The sequence below is a fragment of the Peromyscus leucopus genome, chromosome 2 (assembly GCF_004664715.2).
Source record: "Peromyscus leucopus breed LL Stock chromosome 2, UCI_PerLeu_2.1, whole genome shotgun sequence".
NCBI lineage: Eukaryota > Metazoa > Chordata > Mammalia > Rodentia > Cricetidae > Peromyscus > Peromyscus leucopus.
In genome coordinates, this window is record NC_051064.1 from 119,552,900 (window position 1) to 119,579,175 (window position 26,276).

The 26,276-nt window shown below is 47.7% G+C and overlaps 1 protein-coding gene across 13 annotated transcripts in view; it reads right to left on the reverse strand.

The window, feature by feature from the left end:
- St3gal3 (ST3 beta-galactoside alpha-2,3-sialyltransferase 3) overlaps positions 1–26,071 on the reverse strand; it is a 216,909-nt gene extending 190,838 nt beyond the window's left edge. For 2 of the 13 annotated variants that reach the window (XM_028893223.2, XM_028893220.2), the window contains exon 1: positions 25,380–25,587. The gene's annotated coding sequence lies outside the window, so the exon portion shown is untranslated. Of the gene's footprint in view, positions 1–25,036; positions 25,588–26,053 lie in introns of those variants that run through there. The other 11 variants (XM_037202871.1, XM_037202870.1, XM_037202869.1 and 8 more) reach the window with 10 other exon arrangements.
- Positions 26,072–26,276: the final 205 nt, after the last annotated feature.

Consider the following 26,276-nt stretch of genomic DNA (forward strand, 5'->3'; position numbering starts at 1 on the left):
GCCTCTTTCCCTGGGTTAAGCCATTTTTGCCCCCACAGCAGGTTTGGGGCACTCAGGTCTTGACCACCCAGCCCAGGAGTTCCCCAGCAGACCAGAAAAAAAAAGAGAAGAGAAAGCCTGCTGCAGTACTCCAGGGAGGAACTCCTGAAGTGGAACTTTTTCCACCCCCCTACTCTCCTCAACTGCCCCAAGTGCGCCCCAAGTGCGCCCCACAGCACCTGCGGAACAGATCAAAGTACCCCAACCATTAGGGGAGGACGGGGGGGGGGGGCCGGCTCAGTCAACCCGCAGCAAGAGAGGGGGAACCCCACAACCAGACACCACCGTGGCCCTCCCCGTCAGGCACGCCAGCCCGCCTGATGATTTAGGGAACAAACCCTTCCACTGGTCCTTCGCCACTAGTGACGTATATAATTGGAAGGCTCAAAATGCGCCGTTTTCCAAAGACCCCCAAGACCTATTAGAGTGTTCTTTTCACCCACCAGCCCACATGGGATGACTCAGCAGCTTTTGGGGGTCCTCTTCACGACTGAAGAAAGGATTAGGATACTGGAGAATGGCCGGAAGCTGGTCCCAGGACCAACGGGTGCCCCTCGGGCCGACCCCACCTTGGCCGCGGCCGCATTCCCATCCACCCGCCCTAACTGGGACTATAACACAGCAGAAGGTAAGGAGAGTCTCCGTGTCTACCGCCAGGCTCTGGTGGCAGGTCTCAAGGCTGCTGCACGCAGACCTACTAATACGGCTAAAATCTATGATGTAAAACAGGGAAATGAGGAGAGTCCAGCTGCATACCTAGAAAGGTTGATGGGGGCTTTCAAACAGTACTCCCCCTACAACCCGGAGCCCGAGGAGGCACAGCAGGCCGCCATCCTAGCTTGTGTTAATCAGGCAGCGCCAGATATTAGAAGAAAATTACAGTCGTTAGAAAGACTAGGGGAGAGGAGCTTGAGGGACTTAGCGGCAGTGTCGGAAAAGGTTTATAATAAGAGGGAGACAGGGGATCAGAAAGAAGAAAGAAAGGAAAGAGAACGCCAAGAGAGGGAAGATAAGAGAGAAAAGAGACAAGAAAGGAGCCTAAGATACTGGAGCGACAGCAGGCAGAGATGGGAAGAATGCTCCTAGCCGCCGAGGCAGGAAACTATGAGAAGAGCAAGAGGCCTCTGCCTAAACTAGGAAAGAATCAGTGCGCATACTGTAAGGAAGAAGGACATTGGGCCAAAGAATGCCCCAAGAACAGGAATAAGAGAGACGTGTTGGCGGGACTAGGGAGAAAGTCCCATCCTCACGGCCCTGCAAGAGGAAGAAAAGTGATTAGGGAAGACAGGCCTCGGCTCCCCTCCCCGAGCCTACGGTAACCCTGAGAGTGGAGGGGAAACCTATCCAATTCATGGTGGATACAGGGGCGGAAAGCTTGGTACTCCTGACATTTGTCAGGAAAGCAAACCTGGGTGCAAGGTGCGATGGGAACCAAACCTTATCAGTGGACTACCCGAAGAACGGTGGACCTGGGCGTGGGACGGGCAACCCACTCATTCTTAGTCATCCCTGAATGCCCATATCCCTTGCTTGGGCGCGATCTGCTCACAAAAATGAAAGCACAGATCCATTTCACAGATGCAGGTGCCCGAAGTCAGACATCCAGATGGAAAGACCATGGGGTGTTCTTGACAATGCCTCTGGAGGCAGAATATCGCCTCCATAAGCAGAAATCGGCCCCCAGCCTAGACAAGAATATTTGGCTCCAAGAATTCCCAACCGCTTGGACCGAGACAGGGGGAATGGGGTTGGCTAAGCACCGGCCTCGGAACATGTAGAACTTAAGACTAATGCAGATCCAGTCAAAGTCCGCCAGTATCCTACGACTTTAGAGGCCAAGAGGGGAATTACCCCCCACATAAGGCGGCTCTTGCAAGAAGGAGTCCTGCGACCTGTTCAATCCATGTGGAACACACCCTTCCTGCCGATTAAGAAACCACAGACAAATGATCATCACCCTGTCCAGGACCTCAGAGAAGTCAACAAAAGGGTAATGGACATCCACCCTACTGCACCTAACCCCTACACCCTGCTGAGTATGCCCCCACCAGAAAAGAGGTGGTACAGTTATTGACCTAAAAGATGCTTTCTTTAGTCTCCCACTCACCCCAAGTAGCCAGGGGTATTTTGCTTTCGAATGGCATGATCCAGACATTGGGGTGAGTGGACAACTGACCTGGACGAGACTGCCACAAGGATTTAAGAACTCTCCTATTATGTTCGATGAGGCTCTCCATGAGGACCCGAGTGAGTATCACTCTTGGCACCCACATGTCTCTCTTCTACAATCCGTACATGATATACTAATAGCCACCAGGTCGGAGGAGGAATGCTTAAGTGGAATATATAGCCTGCCACTGGAGCCATATGTCTGGTCTGGGTGCCAAAAGGTTAATTCCACCACTCCTTTATGGCTCTGACCTATAGATGCGGTGTGTGCTGGCTCTGTCGTCAGATCGGACTATCCCCTTGTGTGGTTACTGAGCTTTTGTTTTTTTTTTTTTGGTTTTTTGAGACAGGGTTTCTCTGCGGTAGCTTTGCACCTTTCCTGGAACTCACTCTGTAGCCCAGGCTGGCCTTGAACTCACAGGGATCCACCTGGCTCTACCTCCCAAGTGCTGGGATTAAAGGCGTGCACCACCACCGCCCGGCGAGCTTTTGTCTTTATGGAATGACTCTTGTGCCCTGGTGTTGATGCTTCCTCATGTGTCATATCATAGTAATGACGAGGTAGTGGCCCGACTAGCCCCGCGATCAAAGAGAGAACCCATGACAGCCCTAGTGGTGACCAGTGACCGCACGCCTTGGCTTAGGGGCCACCGGAGCCGGATTAGGAGCCGCCTCCATGATTTTACAGCAAAATAAGTTTCAAGAATTAAGACCTCTAATAGATGTAAACCTTGATAAGTTAGAAACGTCTGTTAGGTTTCTCCAAAAGTCTCTTGATTCATTAGCACAACTTACCCTGCAGAATCGAAGAGGGCTGGAATTGTTCTTTTTACAACAGGGGGATTGTGGAAGGCCCTAGGAGAAGAATGCTGTTTCTATAGAGATCACTCAGGAGTGGTTACTAAAAATTTAGATGAGATCCGTAAAGGGATAAAAGATAGACAAAAAGACCAACAGAGTTCCTGGTATCAGGGGTTATTCAATTGGTCCCTCTGGTTAGCTACCTTAATTTCCAGTCTAGTAGGGCCCACGGTGATTCTCATCATCTTACTCATCTTTGGACCCTGTATCCTTAACAGGCTAGTACAATTTATGAAACAAAGGCTTGGCACAATTCAGCTGTTGGTACAAAGAGGGCATACACCAGTCAATACCACTGAGTTCGAGTTATATGCCAACCCTGAGGAAGGTACTTAGGGACCCCATGAGTTAGAAATGGCCAGGGGCCCATGATTGAGCCCCACTAGGACCAAAAGAAAGGGGGAATGTGAGACCCTCACTCTATTCTCTAAGACAAAAAAGGGGGCTTAGACAAACATATCTTAATATAGATAGACCCAGGCTAATTTCAAGCTCCCAGAAATGATGGCGTCAGCCCCGGGAACCCAAAAGAACAAAGTCAGGATGTCTGAAGAGCTGTCTGGTAGCAACTAATTAACCATAGAATGCCCCAAATGCCAGAGATAGTCAAAGTACAAAGTCAGGATGTCTGGCTGATGGTGACTGACTAACTATGAGATATCCCAACCCCTGTAAAGGTTCTGACAAAGCAAACGGACAAACTAAAATAAGATAACACGGAGGCCCAGGAAGATTGAGCCAATTAGAATTGTACCTGTACTAACTGCCCCATTGTTGTGGATATCGTTCTATATAAATAAAGCACTGATTGGCCAGTGACCAGACAGGAAGTATAGGCAGGACAAGGAGAGAGGAGAATTGAGGAAGGAGGAAGGAAAAGAGAAGACCGCCTGGAGCCGCCACCAGGACAAGGAAGATATAAGGTACCAGTAAGCCACGAGCCACATGGCAAAGTAAAGATTAATAGAGATGAGCTAAATATAAGAGTAAGAGCTAGACAATGATAGGCCTGAGCTAATGGCCAAGCAGTTTAAATGATGTAAGAGTCTGTATGTTTATTTTATAAGTGGGCTCCGGGACTGGTGGGACTTGGTGGCAGGAGCTGGAGAGAAATTCTCCAGCAACATCCCACAACCTAGAGGGGCTTATGGTTTTTGCCTTTAAAAAGCTAGCCTCGCTAAAGAGCTAAACAGAGAATTCTCAAAAGAAGAAACTCAAATGGCTGAAAGAAATTTAAAGAAATGCTCAACATCCTTAATCATCTGAGAAATGCAAATCAAAACGACTCTGAGATACCACCTTACACCTGTCAGAATGGTTATGATCAAAAACACTAATGACAATCTATGTTGGAAAGGATGCAGAGCAAAGGGAACACTCCTCCACTGTTAGTGGGAATACAAACTTGTACAACCACTGTGGAAATCAGTATGGCGGTTTCTCAGAAAATTGGGAATCAATCTACCTCAAGACCCAGCCATACCACTCTTGGGCATATAACCAAGGAATGCTCAATCATACCACAAAGATACATGCTCAACTATGTTCATAGCAGCACTATTTGTAATAGCCAGAATGTGGAAACAACCTAGATGCCCGCCAACTGAAGAATGGATTAAGAAAATGTGGTACATATACACAATGGAGTACTACTCAGCAGAGAAAAACAGTGACAGCATGAAATTTGCAGGCAAATGGATGGAACTAGAAAATATCATCCTGAGTGAGGTAACCCAGACCCAGAAGGACAAACATGGTTTGTACTCACTCATAAATGGATTCTAGATATAAGCAACGAACAATCAGACTGCAACCCACAGAACCAGGGAGGCTATATAGCGCGGGGGGGGGGGGGGGGGGGGGGGAAGGGGGGGGGAAGGGGGGGGGACGACGACCTAGGATGACTGTGGCTTATAATAAGTTTTGGTTTTACTCAATTACTGGGCAAGCCTCAGTGAAACATTTCACTATTAGAATAAGAATTTATACTGTATCAAGCTGATAATAGAAAAATAAAAAAGCTAGCCTCACAAAGAAAGACTAACTCCTCCCTGCTTCGCTGCGACGAGTGCTTGGGGACGAGTTCCCTGGCTGGCTTGTACTGCACTTGCTCGGCCTACAATAGACCTTGCTGTTGCATTCTGGACATCCTTGGTCTTTGGTGGTCTCTCTGGGGGTGATCTGGGCATAACAGTGACCACAGCCTTAGGCTCAGGCAGGCACAGGACAGTCTGTGAGCCAATCTAACAGATCTACCCCTTTATTCAACAAAGAGTTCACAAGCAGCATGTGCCACATCCACAGCAAGAAACAGTGCCTCCCTAGCATGTGTGAAGCCCTGGGTTCCATTCCCAGGACCACAGTCATGAACAGAAACCCTGTATCTAGATAAGCTGTGTCCTCACAGCCATGGGTCTCAGGGACTGAACTGGGCAGAACAGGTGAGCATACACATGCATGTGCACACATGCTACCTGCACCTGCATTGGCCTTTCTACACTGAGAACAATCAGTTCGCCCTGATACTCCCAATCCTGATACAAACCAAGTGATTAACCCTAGCTTTTCCCTTCACAGGTTTCGACCATTTAGAAGTTCTCCGCCACTGGCCTCAATATATTCACTTCTCTGTTCTGCTGCGCCCTTGAGCTCTCTGTGGACTTCTGCCTCTCCCTGCCCATTCACCTTGCCCAGCCCCTGAAGTTTAGGATTCGTCTCGTGAAAATGTTCAGAAAAGAAGGGAGGAAAAGAACTGTCGTAGGCATCCCCAAGGGGATGTCTGAATTTACCACCATGATGTGGACCATCTCAACCGCTGCTGACTGTCCGAGATTCAGATCCCTCTCACTTCCCCTCCAACAGCCTCCTCCGAGGACCAGCTCTGCGTTGACCATCACTGGTGATGTAGAACATGGTCGTCACCGTCTTCACAGGAGCAACTGCGACCCTCAAGATCAGGCTGATTTGATTGACATCTCCTCACAGAAGTGGGCGGTGAGGATCACTGTGCCCTTGCCTGAGATTCCGGCCTCTTCCTCCTAAAAGACCCTCTCAGCCATGTCGGCCCCCACACACTGCAAGGGGTGCAGTTCCGAGAAAGTGAAGGGCTATCTATGCAGCCACGGGAAGGCTGTTATTCCACGGTAGGGGGGGAGACCTTTTGGTGGTGTGGCTGTTTCCGGGTTACCCACACTCCTGTAAGGAATATCTCACTCATGCTCTCAAGTAGGCCTAATAAACTCACGGGCTCACCGAGCTCGACTCTGGTGGAACTGTGCTCTGGCCGGTTATCAGTGCCTTATCAGGGATGAGCGGGCACTTACTCACCTCTGGAGAAGTTCACAGAACAAGAGCTCCTGGAAACAATGCTTGACACTCCCAACACAACACCAATCACACAGCAATCGAGCCTTAGGAATTTTACCTTCTGGCCATACCTGGAGCCCTCCACCCATCCTATGGACTAGACCTGATCGTGTTGTTCCCAGCCTCCCCTAATCTTTGGTTCCATCATAGCCTCATAGAAACCTGTGGTCCCTGTCCCCTCCCCTACAGCTCTCATACTCAGTAGCCAAGGCAACAGGATTCACCCTAGGCCCAGATTTCCCACCATCCTTAGGTTAGTTACTTCCCCACTGAGCCAGGCTCTCCCAGCTCCCTTGCCTTCCCCAGCTCCCCACACACCCACCACCAGCCTCCTTTTCCCACCAGCAAACTTCCTTTTTAGCGTTCAGAGCTCACCATTCCCACCCAAGGTCAAGCTGACGCCTTTGGTGCCCACTTGTTGAGACAGGGCCTCACTGTACAGCCTAGGCTGGCCTCTGGGGTAGGCTCTTTTTTTTTTTTTTTAAAGGTTTATTTTTATTTAAATATGTGTGTGTAAGTATGCCCCATGTGTGGGCTGGTGCAGGACAGAAGAGGTCATTGAATCCCTCAGAGCAGTTTAGAGGTGGCTGTGGACCCCGGGATGTGGCTGCTGGGAACCAAACTCTAGCCATGGACTACAGTTGACGACAAACCCTTCCTCTGGCCAACTCCTACTCACCCTTCATCCTCACCTTAAAGTTGAATTCCTTCCACAAGGAAATGTTGCCTGTCTCACGTTTTAGCCTGAGGCTTTCTGTTGGATTTCCCCCCCCCCCCCAGCACCTGTGCGGCCCATCCCCCTTTCACGTTATATTGGTAAATATAACAATCCAGCATTTGGATTCTGGCTCACCTGGGCAGGGAAGATAGCTGTTTTCTTTACCACTGTGCCCCAGTACGTGTTCAAACACTTATCTGTTGACTGCCTGATGACTCAGTTGGTTCTAGCATTCGTTAAAAGAGACATTCATACCACAGAAAACTACGTCGCCTAAATCAGCCATAGGAAGAAAGTCACACAAAAGTCTGAATCTACTGGAAGAAACTGCACCCAAACCATTTCTAAAACACCCTACAGTTGATGACTTTCTGAACTAACCCAGCAACAACTGAAACGGAGGTGTCAGCCACTGGACAGGAATGCTATCATGCAAAGCCACAAGGTACTTCCAGGGCATCCTCCTGTGAAGACTTCAGAAGCAAGCTAATTGGAAGTTATCACATACAATTTATTAGCAGCTTCCCAAACCAGTTCCTTCATCAGCTCTTTTCTTTTTCTCTTTTCTTTTCTTTTTAATGTTTCAAGACAGGGTTTCTCTGTGTAACCATCATGGCTGTCCTGGAACTCGTTCAAACAGACCAGGCTGGCCTTGAACTCATGGAGATCAGTCTGCCTCTGCCTCCCGAGAGCTGGGATTAAAGGCATGCACCACCACCACCCAGTCCTTTATCAGTTCTTTAAAAAAAGAAAAATGGTTTTTTGATGAACACACCTAAGCTATTCAGAATTCCTACTTAGCTGAGCAGATTTAAACAATTTATATGAAATCTATGAAATTATTCTACTCAGAACAATTATGTTCTTTTTGAATCATGACTAATAAAATAATTAATAGTGCTGATATTCACATAGCACTTACTGTGGACCAGCCACAGCTGTAAGAGTTTTATTTATTAGTTCTGCATCTCGACTCTATTGAAGTTATCATTTACACTTCCTAGTGAAGAAACCCAAGCAAGCACAAAGCAGGCTGAGATCACAGCTCAGAGCAGAGCCGGACTCAAATCCAGATGATCTGGTTCTATTCATACTGTATCACCTCTCTAAGAAAAGAAAGGGGCTAGGGAATACCTCGCTGGCAGAACATGAGGATCTGGGTTCAAATCCCCAGCACCAAAGAGACAGACACAGAGAAACAGGGATATACTCAGAAAAACTGCACCAGAATAGTAATAAAGCCAGGAAATGGCACATGCCTCTAATTCCAGCACTCAGGCAGTAGGGTTGAGGACAGCCTGATCTACATAGCAAGTTCCAGGCCAGCCAGGGCTACATAATGAGACTCTGTCTCAAATAAATAATAACATCCAAGAACTGGTACATACAGGAGCCACATAAACATACTGCAACGAAAGAGGAAAGAATAGGGAAAGTCAAGGCAAATCAAGGAAAGTATGGGAGACCAAACGATGATGACGACGATGATGATAATGTCAGGGAACCAGCAAAGATCATTAACAAGACCAGCCTGGAAATGTAACAAGAGTTCAAGACGTAGCTCCGGGACATGTGTGCCAGCAAAAAGTCAGTTCCACCCAGAAAATGGCTACAGAAAACCAGCAGCAGGGACAGAGGCCAAAGACAGAGCACTTACGGGGAGAGACCTCCGTGATTAGCTTTGTGTTGCTATGACACCAGAGGAAAACGAAGTACAAGAAGGAAGGTTTACATGCGCTCACGTTTCAGAGGCATCAGTCCATGGCCGCTAGACTTCCCTTCTCCAGGACTGTGTGGGGCGGCACGGCACGGCACGGCCGCTGAGAGAGTGGAGCGTAGAAGAGGTGATCCACTTTGCAGCAGCACAGTGGTTAGCCGGCAGCAACAGGAGTCACACTTCCTCCATCCAGGCCACACCTTTCACAGTTCTACATCACAACAGACTCCTCAGATCCCAAGTCCAGCAACTGATAAGGCCATCTGTGGAGTGTATGAGGCCTAACCTCGCTGGAAACACTCACAGACACACCCCCAAGTTCGCTTTACTAAATCGCTAGGCCTTTCTCAGTCCAATCAAGGTGGCAATTGAGATTAACCATCACAGGCAGTAAAAACATCAAAGATGTTAGAATCAGAGCAGCACCTAGGACAAAGAACTGGGGGAATACCATAAAAGATAAGGAGAAATATGGAAGAGAGAGTGGACTCTCCAAAATACAGTAAGGATCATAAAAGCTGTGATCAATTTAAAAAAAATAATAATGAATAAGATAAATGAAAAAGAATAAAAAAATCAAAGGATTTCCTAAATAAACCAAAACCAACCCTAGGAAAGCAATGCTGTCCAAGCAACCACCAAACAAATGGGATGGGGTTGGGGATTTAGCTCAGTGGTAGAGAGAGCGCTTTCCCAGCAAGAGCAAAGTCCTGGGTTCGGTCCTCAGCTCCGGGGGGAAAAAAACAAACAAACAAACAAACACACGGGACAGAGAAAGAAGAGAAAATGGACAGTCGAGAAGTCGCTGGGGACTGGGTCCTCTGAACCTCAACCACGAAGGCAGCAGGAACTGGAGATCAGCAAAGGGAACTCTTGGTGTGCATCGGTGTTTTGTGTGCATGCATGTCTGCGCACCTGTGCATGCTCAGCACCTGTGCAGCTCAGAGGAGGGTACTGAGGCCTCTGGGACCAGAGTGACAGACGGCTGTGAGCCACCTTACATGTGCCAGGAACCAAACCCAGGTCCCCTGAAACAGCAGCCAGTGCTCTTAAGCCCTGGGTGATCTTTTCAGGCCCCACCCCTCCTCCCACCCCCTCCTCCACCTCCACGAAGGGAATTTAAAAACTATGGGTACACCGAGGACAGCTAGCTGTAATAGTTACAGACTTACTGCCTGTTAGTTCCTAGATTGGATCCGTTTTTCACACTTTCTGTACTAATTATTCTTTAAAACAAAACAAACAACCCTGTGCATGTGTGCATGCGTGCCTGAACATAAGAGAGAGAGAATAAATGTAGAGGCCAGAGGACAACTTGAGGGAGTCAGTTCTCTTCATCACGTGGGCCCCAGGGACTGAACTCTGGTCATCAGGCTTGTCCTCGAGGCCCATACCTGCTGAGCCATCTAGCTGGCCTCACTCTCCTTTTTAAAACAGCCTTCCTGGATTCGGGGTAGGAAATCCAAGGGGCTGGAGAGGCGCTCCGCAATTAGGAGTGCTGGCTGAACAACCATGAGAACCTCAGTTCCGATCCCCACATAACAAGCTGGGCATTCCCCAGATGCCGAGAACCCCAGTTCCTTAGAGGATGAGCACGCTGGTGCGCATTCTGAATCTCACGACTCAGGAGGCAGAGGTAGGTAGATCTCGAGTATGAGGCCAGCCTGATCTACAGAGCAAGTTTCCAGGACAGCTAGAGCTATATAGTGAAACCCTGTCTCAAACATAACTCCAGTTCCTTGGGATCTAAGGCCCTTTTCTGGTCTCCATATACATACAGGCACACACACACACACACACACACACACACACACACACACACACACACACACACACATACTGGGGCTAGAAAGATGGCTCAGCGGTTAAGAGCATACTCTGCTCTTCCAGGGAACCAAAATTCTGTTCCCAGTACCAAAGGCAAATGATTTACAACCCTCTGTAACTCCAGTTCCAGGAGATATGATGCCTCTGGCCTCCATACGTATCTGCATATGCACAAATGGACACACACATACATATAATTTTAAAAAAGAAATAAAGAGGGCTGGAGAGATGGCTCAGCGGTTAAGAGCACCAGCTGCTCTTCCAGAGGTCCTGAGTTCAATTCCCAGCACCCACATGGTAGCTCACAGCCATCTCTAGTGGGATCTGATGCCCTCTTCTACCATAAAGTCGTACATGCAGGTAGAGCACTCGTATACATTAGAAAGGAAGGAAGGAAGGAAGGAAGGAAGGAAGGAAGGAAGGAAGGAAGGAAGGAAGGAAGGAAGAAAGGAAGGAAGGAAGGAAGGAAGGACTGAAATTTTTAAAAAGTGTGTGATTCAGTGACTCTTAGGATACACACAAAGTGCTGGGTGTGGTGATGCAAGTCTTTAGCAGAGGCAGGCGGGTCTCTGAGTCTGAGGCCAGCCTGTTCTACAGAGCTAGTTCTGGGAGAGCCAGGGATACACAGTGAAACCCTTCCTTGAACAACAACAACAACAGACTACTCCCAAAGCTCACAGAGTTGTACAAACACCACCACAGTCACTTTTAGGGTGTACCCATTTGCCTAGAAAAGGTGTCCCTTAGGGACAACATGCTATGGACCCTCCTGTTGTTCCAACACTTACCTACTTCCCAATGTGCCAGCCTATTCTGGAATTTCCTAAATACGAAGCCAAGCGGTCCACAGGTATTGGTGGTTGTCCTCTACTAATTAACAGTGAGTGTGAGGTCCACGCTTGCTGTGGCACATATCAGCACTTCATTGCTTTTTATAAATACGTCCTCATATGGATGTACCGGATCATATTTACCATCCATCAGTGGGTAGATAATGGAATTCCTTCTTCTTTTGGTTTGAATAATGCTACTATAAACATTCATCTACAAATTTTCATAACGTCATAGCTCTCTAACTGCTCTTGGAGATGTCTATTCTCTGGGGCAGCAGTGGGTAAATATGCCTCAGCATGACGTATGTCTGGGCCAAACATGAATTGTGTTTAACTAAAGAAACGCCAGTGTTTGCCAAGGGCCTATCCCTTTTTGCTCCCAGCAGGGCAAGAAAGTTGTAATTTTTTGGGGTGGTGGTCGTGGTTTGAGACAGGGTTTCTCTGTGTAGAAACTGTCTATCCTGGAACTCTCCCTGGAGACCAGGCTGGCCTGGGAGAGTTCTAATTTCCTGACACCTGCCCCAAACATAAGTCTTTGACCACGGCTTCCTAGTGAAGCCGTTCATGAACCAGCTTCATGATGCTGCCCACTAGTCCACATGCCACTGGTCTATTCCTCACTAATCAATCCCACAGTATTCCAGCTCTTTCAATTATTGATTTTCACATTAAACTTTGCTGGTGGCTGGAGAGTGGCTCAGTGGTTAAGAGCACTGGCTGTACTTCCAGAGGACCTGGGTTCAATTCCCAGCACCCACACGGAGGCTCACAACCATCTGTAACTCTAACTCTAGGGGATGACACCCTCTTCTGGCTTCTGTGGACACCAGGCACATGGTACACAGACATACATGCAGGCAAAACACCCAGACACACAAAATGAATACAACAAAATGAGCAAATCTGTCTGTTCCAGTTGTCATGTGGTTTCTTTCTCCTGACTGGCTCCAGTCTCCCAGTGACTTTCTAAAGAGAAATTAAGTATCTACCAGAGATTTTAAAAATAGGGGTTACCGAGGTGCTCAGCAAGTAAAGGCACTTGTTGCCAAACCTGGCAACCTGAGTTCAGTCCCCAGGACCCACAGAGTGGAGAGAATCAGGCTCCTGGCACACGAGTTCCCCCAACATACATACAAATAAATAAATAAATAAATGTAATGGAAAACAGTAACAACAGTCTTGGTGTGGTGGTGCACAACTTTAATCCCAACACGCAGGATGCAGAGGCAGGTGGATCTCTGTGAGTTTGAGGCCAGCCTGGTCTACAGAGTGAGTTCCAGGACAGCCAGGGCTGTTATATAAAGAAATCCTGTCTCGAAAAAGAAAAAAAAAAGTTTAACATGGGCTTGAAGGATGGCTCAGCAATTAAGAGCACTGGCTGTTCTTCCAGAGGTCTCAGGTTCAATTTCCAGCACCCACGTGGTGGCTCACAACCATCTGTAACTCCAGATCCTGGCATTTGATGCCCTCTTCTGACCCATGTGGCACCAACCACACATGCCATGCACATACATACATTATGTGTGTGTGTGTGTGTGTGTGTGTGTGTGTGTGTGTGTGTGTGTGTGCGCGCGCGCATGTGCACAGGCAGGCCCTCACATGTACTTGTAAAAATAAAAATAAAAAAATAAAATAAATCTTAAAAAAAAAAAGAGTTGGCACAGGCTGGTGAGATGGCTCAGCGGGCAGAAGCATCTGATGATCAAGACTGACAACCTGAGTCAGATCCCAATCCTGCAGTGGAAGAGGACAGCCAACTCTCGAGGGTGACCTCTGACCTCCACACAGGCACCACGGCTTGTGCCCACAGGCATTAGCACACACGATGTATATACACATACCGTAATAATACAATTTCAATTGACCGTGCTTGCTAGGAGTTTAAGAGAAACTGAGAGCCGTGTGGCTCACACCTGCAGCTGCAATTGGAAGTCAAGGAAGGATATGGGGAACGAAAATCCAAAGAAAGAAAACTTTCGGTTTTGCATGAGTGAATTCATTGTCGCTTTTACTGGAGGGAGAGGACACTCTTCAGAGAAGAGCTGTTAAGGTCTAGTTTTAATTTTACACACACACACACATACACACACACACACACACACACACACACACACACACACACACACACTGCCTGTGCCTCCTGAGTGCTGGGGTTAAAGCTGTGCACCACCATACCAGGACTGTTGTTACTGTTTTTCATTACATTTATTTATTTATTTATTTATTATCTGTATGTATGTTGGGGGAACTCGTGTGCCAGGAGCCTGGTTCTCTCCACACACATCTCTCTCTTACTTGCTTGTCTCAGTGTTGTTCAGAGGAAAAAGCTGCAGACATAATTTTTATTTGGAAAAGGTGACGTCCATAGAACAATATGAAAGCTGAGTGCAGACGAGAAAAGTGTACTTTGGGATTTGAGAAACTGGCCCTTCTCTGCCTGGGCAGCCTGAACTAGAGGGGTGGCGGCTGGTGAGGAAAGGAAGGCTGGGAGATGGCAGGATGCCCAGAAAACTGGAAACCAAATTGTAGCTCAAGAGCAGCTGCTGGTGATACATAAACAAAGGAGCATGGCTGTGCCCCTGAGGAATGCAGGCCAGGTGCTGGGAGGCAGAACATGTAACCCAGACTGGAAACATAGACGCAAAGAAAAAGCACTTAGAACCAAAGCTGGGTTGTCTCTAGTGAAGGAGAAGACACTAGGGAAAAACACACAGAGGGCCTTTACAGAAAATGTGACGCTGCATTTCTTTAAAAAGCCCAAACAGAAGCAATGTGACATCTTCAGATTTAATGATGGGTTCCATTATTCTACGATGTCGTTTCCTTTATTCATCTAGATTTACTTTTTTAAACTACTTGTCTGTGCGTGAGCATATGCACATGGGGACAGGTGCCAGCAGAGGTCAGAAGACAGATCCCCTGGAGACACCTGATGTGAATGCTGGGAACTGAACCTGGGTCCTCTTCTTCTGTAAGCACAGCCTTAACAGGTCTGCTCTCACATTACTGCTGAACAGTATATGGTTAGAAATGTGAGATAAGCCCGGCAATGGTGGCACACTCAGGAACAGAGGCAGGGTGGTTTCTGTGAGTTCCAGGACAGCCAGGGCTACGCATAGAAACCCTGCCTTGAAAAACCAAAAAGAAAAGAAATGTGAGACAAATGCTCCTTGCTGCTCTCCTCTGAGACTGCGTGTGTTTAAATCTACGTAGCTCCATATTGTTTACCTGCTCATCTTTTTTGTTTGTTTGTTTTTGTTTTTCAAGACAGGGTTTCTCTGCTACCTACTCATCTTTAAAAACAAACATACAAAATTCAAATAAAGAAACATTAATATCCAGCACTTGGGAGGCAGAAGCAGGTGGATCTCTGTGAGTTCAAGGCCAGCTCCGTCTATATAATGAATTCCAGGCTAGCCAGGGCTACACAGAGAGACCCTGTCTTAACACCACGTGGACAGAGAGATGTGACCCCTGTACTCCAGGGCTGAGAACAGAACCGTCAGACTGTGCTATCTTATCAGCACAAAAAAGGCCATTACTTATCTGCCCAGAATAAACAGGGCTCAGACATTACGGGATGGCGGTAATTAATGGCTGTCTGTGAGGTTCAGGGACACTTCAGAGAGGTGGTGCCGGCCCTCGACAGAGCCTGGGAAGCTGATACTGAGGCCTGCTGGGGAACGCCAGCTTTCTCCCACTGGCAGTGAGGAACTGCTATGGGATCACGTGGGGGAAACATGCAGAACTGTGTCAGAAAGACTGCTCAAACCACAGCATGGAGGAGACACGACAGAACTGTTGCAAGGCCAACACGAGGCCACTTTAGTAGCACAGGCCACGTGCCTTCAGAGGGTGACATCTCCAGGGGGCTAAGTGACGCACCAGCATACCTAAGGAAGACGCCAGAACTCCCTCAAGCATGAATTTGTCTAACCTGTAATCTCACCGCCACTGGTTCCTGGGGCACAGAGGGCTCAGTTGGTGCAGAAGCCACACAGGCGGAAGGTGGGGACATGTCCACTTCCTGATGTACAAGGCTCACACGGTACTAAATGACATCCATGTGGATGTGGCCAAGTTCCTAACAATCAGATTCATAGAGCAGGATTGTCACAAAGGTGAACTGAGAAACCACAGACTTCGTCAGCCGTCATCCTGCCAAGTACTCACAAGACCTCTAGAACTTAACTATGGTGTTTGTCTTCCACGGGAACATTGGTTTTCCTAGTTTTCAGAGCGTGGTACCTACCTGATATGCCAAAGTGCACACATCTGCCCTTCCAAGACAAAGCACCTGTCTCAACAAAGGCTAGAGATTAGCTTTCTTCAGAGGAAACCAGGCTGAGTGCATGTGGGAGTAGATTTAGTTTATCAATGTTACCATTCTTGTTACCTTGTTAGCAGAAGCACATAAAAGCATCATATAAACACTCCCATACTTCACATACACATATTGCACACACACGGGTACACACACACACACACACACACACACACAAGCATACAATATCCACATACACCCCACACACCCACACACATAAGTTCTCCAAGTGTGTTCTAAGGACCTGTGATCCCAGAACTTTTCAGGGACTCTATGCCCATCATTTAAGACATTACTCTTCATTCACACTCTCTCTTAAGGGCCTGACAGAGTGTCTTGGGGCCATACAATGTGACATACGGTATGATTCATGCTATCACAGCTATTGGAAAATACACCTGTGCATTCTTGTGATCTAAAGTTTTCTTAATAGCTAATAACTTTTTAACAGTGGTTTACTGATATAGGTGAGAGAGAGAGAGAGAGAGAGAGAGAGAGAGAGAGAGAGAGAGAGAGAGAGGAACAGAGAGACAGAGAGAGAGGTGGAGGTCAGAGCCAACTCAGTGAGCTATCTCATCAGCCTTCTAGTAACTTTTAATGCATTCGATACACCTAATATATAGTAAATTAATCGACAAAGCCCACAAAGATGAACATTCTATGGGAGTGTTTAATATTTTAACTGTAAAAGAAATCCTGAAGCCAAAATGTCTCAGAAACACCTAGTTACAGGGTTTCCCAACTAGTCTGACTTTCTAAACACAGGATGCAATAAGGCTGGGTCAAGGGCTTGCCTCATGAGCATTATAATCCCAGCACTGGGCAGGTGGGGAGACAGGTGGATCCTAGTGGCTCCCTAGGGCTCACCAGCAGGTCAGCCTAGCCTAATCGGTAAGCTCCAGGTTCTAGGAGACCCTATCTCACAAAACAAACAAACAAACAAACAAACAAACAAACAAAACAAGGCAGTGGTTTCTGAGGAACAACTAACTAAAGCTGATCTCTGGCTTCTCCATGCACACAGGCGTGAGCACAAGCACACATACATATACATATGATACATTGCGGGTAAGGAGATGGCTCAGCGGGTAAAGCATGTGCCATGTAAACACAAAGACTTGAGTTCAAATCCCCTGAACCCATGTAAAAGTGAGGCGCAGCTGCATGAATGTGGCAGTGCTGTGAGTTGGGAAATGGAAGCAGGAGAACCCTCAAAAGCTCACAGGTCAGTTAGCCGGGCACAGCGGACAACAGACATCCTGTCAAACAAGATGAAAGGCGAGGGCTGACATCCACATGAACACATGTATACACACACCCACATACGCACCAGATTTAAAAGAAAAAAAGGTTGCTGTGCATGGTAACGCACGTCTTTAATCCCAGCACTCGGGAGGCAGAATCAGGAAGATCTCTGTGAGTTCCAGGCTAGCCTGGTGTACAGAGTGAGTTCCACGACAGCCAGAGACACCATGTCTGGAAGGAAACAAAGCAAATAAACATACCCCTTACCATTATTTTGGGAGAAAATCTGACAGGAAGGAAAGAGAAACTGATACGATACAGACAGAAATACTGACACGGTGACAGATAAGGGCCATCGGAACAAAACAGGCTAAGCTCGGCAGAGTTCAGGAGCAGCTTGTGTCAATCCAGGATGGCTAACGAGGAAGCTGACAGAAAAAAAAAAATCTGAATTAAACCCTATCACCATCCTTATAAAAAAGCCACCAGAAGACAGAGAGTAAAATCTCAAGGGGGAGGAAGTCAGAAAGAACAGACCAAGGAGAGGCGAACATGTCGGCAGCTCGGCTCATTCTATCACTGGCGGCGGTGGCAGAACGTGGTGTACGCTCATGTCACTTCCGCACGAGGTCTGGGGACAGAAGTGGTTAGCGTTTAAACACTGCTTTAATTGGTATGCTGTCCGCCTCGATTCTCCCTTCTTAATGTCAGAATAATTCCCTTATGCCTAACATTGCCAGACAAGCAGCATCAATCACCTTCAAAGACATAAAAAAAACACGAAGCAGACGGTGGTTATATTTAGTGAGGGGAATTTAAGACTAATGAACATCACCATGGCTGAGGCACTATGTACTAAAATGTTAGGAACAATAAAATCATTATTTTTATTGCAGGAGGTCCTTTATGGGGCGGTGGGCATGGCTCAGTGGTAAAGTACTTGCCACATAAGGAGGAGGACCTAAGTCTGGTTCCCCAGGACCCACATAAACAAGTGTATATTAGTGAATGTTTGTAATCCCAACGATAAGGAGACGGGAGGCCTGCTGGGGTTGACGGCTAGTCGGCTTAGCTTAGTCACTGAGCCCAGGTAAGGGGGAGACCATGTCTCAAAATAAACATGTGGACAGCTCCTGAGGAACAACACCCGGCCTGCACATGCAGACACACACACACACACACACACACACACACACACACACACACACACACACACACAAGCATTCATACACACAAGAGAGACAGGGACAGACTGACAGAGACATACAGACGCAGAAATCCCTTACACATCTACCAGCACAGGCCCAGGCTTTTTGTATCTATTCTAACCGACCGTCACAACCACCGTGGAAGTTAAGAAGAAATGTTATCTCTAATTCTCGAATCTGAAAATCAGGAAGCTACAAGAGGTCTGCAGCCTGCCCAAGGTCATACGTTAGAAACTGGCGAAGTTTACTGAAATGGACCTGGTTTGCTGGCTCTTCTCTGCACTTCCACGCATGAACACACCTGTCACCTGACGGTATCAGCCTCCAGCATTCTTCCTCCACTCTTATGTCATGTCATCTCGTCTATAAATATTTTATGACTCGTGTAGTAGGCATGGGACTGTGGCTGTAAACCTCAGGGCTTTCTACAGCAAGATAGTCAGCCTTCTCCCTCCTCCCTACATGATCCTCCCAAAAGGCAAAGCTGATAATGTCATTTCCTACCGTCCAATCCTTCTCTGGCCCCTAATCATCTTCAGGATGAAGCTTTAACTCACAAGGCTTTAGCTCAATCTTCTTGACTGACTTTTGCATCATTTCCACTCATGGCTTGAAGACATTCACACAAGCAGCCTCAAGAAGTAGCCATGTTCTTGGGTCTTTAGGCCTGGACATATGTTGTTTCCTGGGTGAAAAGCCCTTTAAACCCACATCTACCTAATGACCGATGGTTAACTAAGACTTTAAATTCGGCATTAATTTCTCTAGAACACCATTACTTTATATTCCCAACCTGACAGCTGGCCCCTTTAATACCTCCACAAAACCCTGAGTCTCACCCTTGTTCTAAGGTGGTCAGCTCTCCACCTCTACCAGTTCCACATTCTATCAATCACCTTGTTGTGCAAGCCCGAGGACTAATTTCCATCCCCAGAACCCACATAAAAGTAGAGGAAGAGAATCAAGCCACGAACTCATTCTCTGACCTCCAAAGGCATGCTATGGCACACCCCCACACAAATAATAGCATATATAAAGACAATTTTAAAATACTGTATATTTTTTGCAGAGCAGCCGAGTTCAGTTCCCAGCATCCACCCCAGGGGGGCTCAAAACCTCCTGTAACTCCAGTTTCGTGGGATCTGACACCCTCTTCTCATCTCTGCAAGTACCTGAACACACACACACACACACCAAATGTAATCAAAATTTTGTAAATCTTTTATGTTCGATGGGCATGTGGTCTATGCTGCTCTGCACCCAGGAAATAGAGGCAGAAGGGTAAGAAGCTCAAGTCACCCCAGCTATATAAAGAATTACAGGACATCCTGGGCTAGAGACCCTTTGTCAAAACACAAAACTAAACTAAAAAAATGTTGAGTCGGGCACAGAGGTTCATGCCTATAATCTCTTCACTTAGGGGACAGAGACAGGAAGACTGCCACAAGTCTGAGACCTGCTAGGACTACACAGTGAGTACCAAACCAACATATAAAAAGCAAACGAAAGAAGTGTCCGCAATGAACATGCAAGGACATTTTGCTTGCCATCATTCCCTCAACAACAGAACACAAAAAGTATTCACATGGCATTTACATTCTATCATGGGCTATAGTCACAGGTGATTAAAGAGGCTGTCTGCGCAGGGTTATATGTCAATACTAAACTATCTTATGTAAGGGACCTGCACATCCTCAGATTTGGGTGTCCTCAGGGAGTCCAGGAAACAGCTTGGAAAAGGACAAGATAAGACACTGGATGGTTATGTGTTTCAGTGGCACAGGTCTCACCCAGCATGCACAAGATCAAACTCCAGCGCAGGAAGTTAAAAACAAAACAAAACGAAAAACTTGTTAACTATTAGACAGCTAGTCAGTGACAGAGCCAAGACCCAAAGTCAGGAAGTTAGCTTTTCCATCTCTGGAATCACCTCCAACTAGCACTTAGCTTCTCTGTTAGCAAAAGAATCCGAACACCAAGCTTGAAGCCTCATTTAAAGCCAATTAAACCAATTAAATGCATCTCAAATTATTATACTCTTGACTTTATTTATTCTGTATTTTGAGACAGGGTCTTACTTATGTAGCCCAGGCTCCCCTTGAATTTAATACTCCTGCCTCTGGCTCCCCTCTCCCTGACTTCTTAAATGAAAAAGCTTAAATATGATTTAGACTACTTATTATTTCTGGGGTGTTTGTTTCTAAACAGGGCTTCATGTATCCCAAGCTGGCTTCCAACTCTGTGTAGCCAAGGATGATCTGGAACTGTGACCCTCCTACCTCTACCTCTCGAATGCTAATTACAGACATGCTCCAACACTTAGTTCATACAGTGCTGGGCACTGAACCCAGAGCTGTGTACACTGGACAAACACTTCACTAACTGAACTAACTATATCTTAGCTGTTTATCATTTCTGAGATAGGCTTTTATGAGGCTAGCTTTACACTCTCCATCCTCCTGTCTCTGGTCCTGAGTGTTAAGTACAGGTGCGTGCTACTGTGCCAGGCTAATTTGACCTTTTTAGTTTTGGACATCTCAGAATGCTACAGCACTTGAGAGGGGCAAGCAGGAGGATCAGGAGTTCAGTCATCCTCAGCTACATAGAGGATTCCAGGCCAGCCAGAGCTACATGAGACTCTCTCTCAAGACAAAACAACAGTAATACTTTCGGGATGGCTGCATTATAATTGGAGTGTGATTTATTGTATTTCTGGCCTTGGCTTATAAGTATTTACACAGGCTGTAATGGGGTGTTGGCCCTGAACCCACCCTTCTGTATACTTGCCTCTAGTGCCCATCCAACTTATCTTTAATGGTCTGAGAGTCGACACCCACAGAATATGTAGTAGTCTTTAGAGCCAAAACAGTTTGGGCTCTTTTTGCATTAGTCATAAGCTAAGTCTGTAATTCCTGATCCTGCTTTAAAGTTAGGCAAGGCCATGTGCCACATTCTGACGGACGAAACTTGAGTAAAAGTAACAGAACTGAAGTTGTAAAAGTGGTACCCACTCGAACATCCACTAGTTCCCAAATGTCTCCATCCCTGAGCTAGTGTGACCAGGATGGTGCCTGTACACTGTGACAAATGGGTGGCATGCACAGGGAGTCAACTTTGGTTTTGTTAAGTCCCGAAGCTATGGAGACTTCTTTTACTCTCTAGCTTACTCTAAACTATGCTGACCAATACCTCTAATCCCTCACTAAAGCATCCTCTCATACAGCCAACTTCATTTGCATGTTTTATGACAAATATTTTGATAGCACAAAGGATATTTTTATAGCTATCCTACTTCAAGGCTATTTTCTTTTTCTTTGAGGGGGTGGAGGTGGGGAGACAAGATCTCATATAGCCCAGGCTGGTCTCAAACTCCACAAACAGCTGAAGATTAGCTTGAACTTTTTTTTTTTCTTAAAACGTTTATCTCTCTTCTTGTTTGCCCACCAAAGAGCACCCATGTGGCACTCAGAGGACAACTAGTAGAAACCATTTATTTTCTTCTAACATGTGGGTGTTCCAGGAATCAAGCTCAGATCATGAGGTGTGGCAGCAAATGCTTTAACAACTCAGACATCTTCATTGGTTGACTTTCCTGCTTCCACCTCCAGAATGCTGGGATTACAGGTGTGCACTATCATGACCTATCTATGAAGTGCTGGCGATGGAACTGAGAGCCTCACAAAAAATGCTCTACACAAGCACACCAACTGAGTCACACACCCCCACCGTCCCACTCCCCTACCCCCGCCTCTTTTTTCTTTTAGTTAGAATAGTTTTTGAGTATACTGCAAGAGAGCAGTGACCAGTAATCACAGTGGACAGGAACAGTAGAGACAGTAACTACAGTATTACCTGCATAAAAACACTATTTTCTACATACAATACATATATATGCCAAGTACCTACTATGTAAAACACTGTGCCAGATGACGGAGAAGACAGTCCATGCCTTTAAAAGTACATCTAATGCTGTAAGTGGAAGAGACAATAAAGGAATTATGGCAAAAGAGCAAACTTTGAAGCCTGGAATCAGGTGACCCCCATCTCTAATCCCAGCACTGCAGAAGTGAGGGGACAGGAAGGTTCTGAGTTCAAGGTCATCCTCAGCTACAACACTGAATTTTGAGGCCGACCTGGGCTGCACAAAGTCCTATTTAAAAAGGAAAGAAAGAATTCAAGATCAGCCTGGGCTAGACAAGATATTGCCTCAAAAATCACCAAACAATAGCTGGGCACGGTGGCGCATAGCTTTAATCCCAGAACTCAGGAGGCAGAGGCAGGAGGATCTCTGTGATCTACAATTGTAAAAGTTCCAGGATAGCCAGGACTTTGTTACAGAGAGAAACTTTGTCTCAAAAAACAGAACAAGGGGGCTGGAGAGATGGCTCAGAGGTTAAGAGCACTGCTTGTTCTTCCAAAGGTCCTGAGTTCAATTCCCAGCAACCACATGGTGGCTCACAACCATCTGTAATGAGACCTGGCGCCCTCTTCTGGCCTGCAGGGATACATGCAGGCAGAATACTGTATACATAATAAATAAATAAATCAAAAAAAAAACAAAAAAACAGAACAAAAGAACCACCAAAAAAACACAACACATCCACACACAAGAAAACCAACCTAAAGCAAATACAAAAGTCAGAGCCCCAGCATTAGAGAGGCCGGCTCATTTAGGTGGGGAACAAAGTTCAAAAAGGCTTTACAGAGGAAGTGCCTTTTCAAATGGCCATAAAACACCAGCCAGGGGCAAGGACTGAGAATGAAGGGGGTCATTGAAGACTGAAAAAGCCAACATGTGCAAATACATTGGAGCTCAAACAATAAAACACCAAGCCAAGTAGCCCTACCGATCTAGAAAATGTGATCTACCAAAGGGTATGGCAATAATCTGCTGAGGTCAGGCTACTCTGGGCCTAACTAAACAGTAAGGAGCCGCTGAAAGCCAGACAAGCGGCACACCCACGGGTGATGCTGAGAGAGGACTAACAGGAAGAAAGAAAAACACGTTTAGGGGACTCTGGGGGCAATTCCCAGACACATCAGGCTCCAACTCAGTGTGATGACTCCAAGAACTGAAAGAAACCGATGTCAGAGCAGTGTGGGGGCAGCCCTAGGGCCGGTCACCAACTGCACAAACCCAGTAAATGAAGACAAGAAGCAGCTTTGACCACAGCTTTGTGGTGCCTGAGTCTAACTATAAAAGCGATAGGTACAACCTAACTGCAACTTACTGAGTTCTTTCCTGGCAAGTCTAGGTCCACATGACCATGGGTCAAAGGTGCCTCTTTAGTCTGCCTTTTGATTTTAAGAGAGGGTCATTAGTAGCCTATGCTGGCCTCAAACTTATCGTGTAGCCAGGGAGGACTTGGAACTTTTGATCCTCCTATCTCCACCTCCAAAGTATGAGGATTCTAGGCGAGAGCGGTACCATACCTGTGATGTTGTTATGTGATGCTGAGGATCAAATCCGGGGCTCCTTGCATGCTAGATAAGGACTCCACCAACTGAACTACATCCCCAGCCCCAGCCTGCCTTTTGCACAACCTCATGTCCCTCTCTTTTTCTACGAAGCCCTGGAACCCCCCACCCGCACTCGTGGGTCCTCCCCCACACTCACCATCCTCTCTTTCCACTGGCTCACTTCTCCAAGCAGCCTTTCTACTCTCTGTGGTTCAACTCAAAACTCCAGTTCCCCCATAAAACCTTCCTCAAGCACACTCACTTCTCCTCTTCTGGATTTCTCACGGCACCCACAGTCTTGGAATTCTAGAGGCAACACACCCTGCTATCATTTGTGTCTGCTTCGTTCACACAACTATCCTACAGAGGGCTATGGGAACATGTTCCATATTTTAATTTAATTGCCTGAGTTTCCCTCAAGTCAACACCTTGCACAAAACATGTATTCAGTAGACATCTGACTGTCTGAGCAAGCCAATTAGTCTCCAAGAACACACTTGCCTTGTTCCATCACTAATAACTTACTTGTCATGAGACAGACTTCAGACTTGTGAAATGGAGAAATTGGCACCACTTCATACTTCAAAATGTCCACTACCTTAGGTTATACATGAAACCCTCATTTGGTCATATGGTTTTGCTCCAGCTTATAATCCTCCTTTCTTTCTTCAGTCTTTTGAGACTGGGTCTTGCTATGTGGCTCTTATTAACCAGGTATTATTCTATACAGTCCAGGCTGGCCTCTGAAGCAATCCTCCTGCTTCAGCTTCTGGGTGCTATTACAGGTGTGCACCTATGGCCCTGGGCTACCGTTCCTCTGAGTCTTTAGTTGAAAGTTCAGACACAACTGAAACTGTCATGATGTCTGCTGTGCTACACCGCGGGAACTTAATTCGTGGTTTTCTATCTTCACAGTCCACTACCTACAGTACCAATAATTCAAAGGACCGCTCAGAAATGTGTTAAGTGCTCTTTGCTTTCGGGGTTAACAGTTGTCTCCCGTCACCGGGTCACTTCCTCGGAAGGCTAATTGCAGTGACTCAGTTTTACTGTTTTCACTCCCTCCCCGTACGCGAGAAAAACAAACGAAAATGAGGTTTATTGAGGAATCATAAAAATGAGTGCTGTTGTAAAAAGGAGTCTAAATACATCAGTGGGACATCCTGATAACCGAATCTGCCGACCTCGCCAAGATTTTCTCTCACAAACAAGATCACCGAGCAGACAATGGAGACACACTCCAGAAGGAAAGGTCGCGAGAAGGCGTACTTTGACAAACTGACCCGGTCACTCCGAGGATCTGGCCCCGGGGAAGGCAGAGATGACAACCGCTACTCTTGCTGACTCCCGCTAGGCTTTCCCGGGACTTTCCTGCGCTCGTCCCACAGCGGGTCCCGGGTGACCGCGTCCCTCCTCTGCGCCCAGAGTCGCGCGCTCCGGGGCGCTGCACGCAGGTGACCTCTGCGCGTTCGGCCCCGCTTGCACGGCCCTTCTCCTCGGGCCTGGCCCCCTCCCGGGCCCGGGCTTCGGTCCCCAGCCCGGCTCGGGCCGGCCTGACCGGGGGAGGGGCGCGGCGGCCGAGAACTGCGTCGGGGCGCGGGGCAGGCCTTACCGCAGCGGAGAGGGAGGCCGGGGTCGGGCGGCGCCGGGGCGCGCGCGGAGCGGGGAGGTGGCTGCAGCCCGAAGAGCGGGGACAGCCGAGGGGACCCCGGCGGGCGCCCAGGACGCGGCGGGCTGCACGGGCGCCGCCATGGTGAGGACGCAGCGGCGGGACCACCAATCCAGCGGTCCGCCTCGGCGGCCGCGCCGGGGGTCGGGCAACGGCAGCCAATGGGCGCACCGGAACCGGGCGGGGCGCCGGGCAGGCCAATGCGGGGCTTCGCCGCAGGGGTAGGCGGGCCCGAACCCGGGAGACCCAATAGAAGCCGGAGGCCGAGTGCTCCCCACATCCCCGGGCTGCGGGATTTGGGGCTCGGGAGGAGCGCGGCGTGGAGCCGCCGATCGTGGGGCGGCCCCGCTGCGGTCAGGTCGCCTCTGGCTCCCAGAAGAAGTCTCCTACCCCCTACCCCACCGCTCTGTTGTCAGACCGGGCCGCTGCAGGACCCAGCCCCCGTGGGCCTGTTTCCCAGATGCCAGCGGTCGTGATCTGATCCTCAGAACGCCTCCTAAGGCCCTGTCCAATCCTGTGGGGGTAGTAGGCCAGCCAAGTCCAGACAGGGCTCGTTATTACCAATTTTTGAGCCTCGTATAAATGTCACAGATGGGCCACAAAGACACCCCACATACCCAAGCAGTTCAGGAGGCCGCTCCCTCATCCCGCAGCAGAACCCACAATCCACCTAAGGCAGAATTTTTAACTCAGAATTTTCTCGACGTGGATGGAGGTGGGGACTTTTAACCTGCCTCTCTTGGATGCCAACCCAAACATTGCACCCTACTCTACATAAGGCGTTCCTTTTGCTTTGGCAAAAAGCTGCTGGTGAAACACACGCAGCCTTTGGCTGTGGTC